Below are 2,367 nucleotides of genomic sequence, written 5' to 3'. Positions count from 1 at the left end.
TACACGTGGTGAAACACCATACCAATGTGCCAGGATCTGGACAATAAAGATGTATCTTATCTTATCTTATCTTATCTTATCTTATCTTATCTCATGTACACTGGCAGATCTAGCGTAAGTAGATGTAGTGGGGTATACACAGTCTTCGGTAGTATGCCTCTACAGTTATATACTGGGTCTGGAAATATTGAGCACATTCAAACGAGAGTGCTTGCTAATGCAAAGGGGAAAATGTCATGTTTAGTTTTAGCTTTTGAATGCTTTCTGTCATATCAAATCAATAATATCTCATTGAAGGCAAAGAAAAAGGCAAGAAATGTGAATGAAAGTAAAACAAAACCCCGCGCACAAGAACACACACACACACTTTTTAGTAAAGAAAACGGAGTAATCTTATTCCCACCCCGATAATTATGGCAGCCAAAATAAAAAATACCGTAAATCACGTTCCGTTATTCAGGGGACGTAACCAAATATTTACCTGACGTTAAATAGTTCTTACAGATTTAATTCCCTTATTTGGCAAATTTGTGTTTTGTTTTTGTTCCCGTTTCAAAGTTTTTGACGCTGAGAGGCCTTTAGTGATCTTGACAGTACACATGTAGTTTGTCCTGAAACTTTCTATCTCGTTCAAGCTCGTACATCAATGCCACATGGCACCTACGCTCTAATAATACAAAGCTCAACATCCTCTGGATAGATTTTCAACCACAGTTTTTGAGCCCCTGAAGTTATGCTGATGATTGCTTGTTTTAGTAAGAGTTTTACGGCACTTGCAACACAATAAGGTCATATAAGTGCCGAAGATTAGAAGTGTTACAAGAGAGAAACAAACACAAAAAAGAAGGAGGGGAGATAAAGACTACAGATGTTTGATAGGAAAGAAGAAGCAACCCACACCAAGAGCACCCGCCAACCACCCACCTCAGCGGTCAGACGGTAGCACATAAAAGTGAAGCAGACTGGGGACACTTTACTTTCACTTTACTTTACTTTTCCGATCCAGCGGCCCTCTGAGTTCTAGCCCTTCAGCCTGTATGACGGGCGACACAAATGCTACCTTCTACATTTTGTGACATTCAACCGTCTTCATAGTGGCAATACAAATGCCCGGAGACCAGGTATCCCAGGAAAATATTTGAACAACATAACTAAAGAAATAAGGAATTAAAAAATGAAAATAAAAAAAATTGGCTGTGGGTAAAATAAAAAACAAGGCATATATTTCAAAAGTGCCAGTACTAAAAAAATCAAAGCGAGAACCCATTTTGACACAAAACCCAATACATTTATACATTTCATAAGTCATCATAGATAAACACAATTTTTTTTTATTGAAGGAAAAGTGAAAATAGAAAAAGGAAATCCTCCGTGATCACACTCAGGTGTAAAGTGTAGCACCACTCCATAAATAAGTAAAATTTATTAAAATTTAAAATTCCAAAATATAAAATAAATGAGATCACAATGATGAAAGCACCTGCAAAGTTTAACTGGACTGAGAAAAACCGTAAACTGTTTGAACTTCCTTACACACACACTGCACACATAGATCTAGCACAGTTTACACACCACAAATTGACACTCAAAAGTTACTGCACACAAAAATTGTGCGATTTAGAACAAACGCATCCAGAAATAATTGTTGTCTCACTGATACTTACTAATTATTACATACAGATGTGCAGTACAGTAGAGGGTTAGTTTGTTTTTTTAGTTTAGTATGGGGTTTTACGGCGCTCGCAACTGCATAAGGTCATATGAGCGCGCGAAACACAAGTTGGTTGCATTCGCAACAGTTCACTGCACGGTAGTTCAAAATGCTAAAATATTAAAATTCGGTGTAAATATATTTTCAATTTAAAACAACACTTATAAATAACAATAGAGGGTCAGATGCAGATAGAAGATGAAGGCTGCCTATCGACATACTCATGAATACATACACATTCCCACAAACACGCATGAGCACATACACATAAACATATTCCCACACAAACATCTACTCACACACAAAAAAACCCACACATTCCAGTTACACTAATGCTTACAAATTAACACAAACACAATGCAAGAACACACAGAGAAACACACACACGCATTAAAATATGCACATAAAAATATACACATACCTACAATTGTACAGGCATGCGCGCATGCATACACACGCACACCCACGCACACACAAACATACACACACGCACACGTACACAAAAACCAACATTAATGAGATCAGGTCAAAATAATATCCCTCCCTCTCATTTCCTCCCCTCCCCCCTCCCTCTCCCTCTACCCTACTGTAGTATAAGTAATCATTACGAGTCTGTCTGACAGAGCACGGCACAACCCCTCTCTCCCCTCCTTCCT

The sequence above is a fragment of the Aplysia californica genome, unplaced genomic scaffold, assembly GCF_000002075.1.
Source record: "Aplysia californica isolate F4 #8 unplaced genomic scaffold, AplCal3.0 scaffold00752, whole genome shotgun sequence".
Taxonomy (NCBI): Eukaryota; Metazoa; Mollusca; class Gastropoda; order Aplysiida; family Aplysiidae; genus Aplysia; species Aplysia californica.
The sequence above is the reverse complement of the archived record's forward strand: the minus strand, read 5'-3'. Positions refer to the sequence as shown.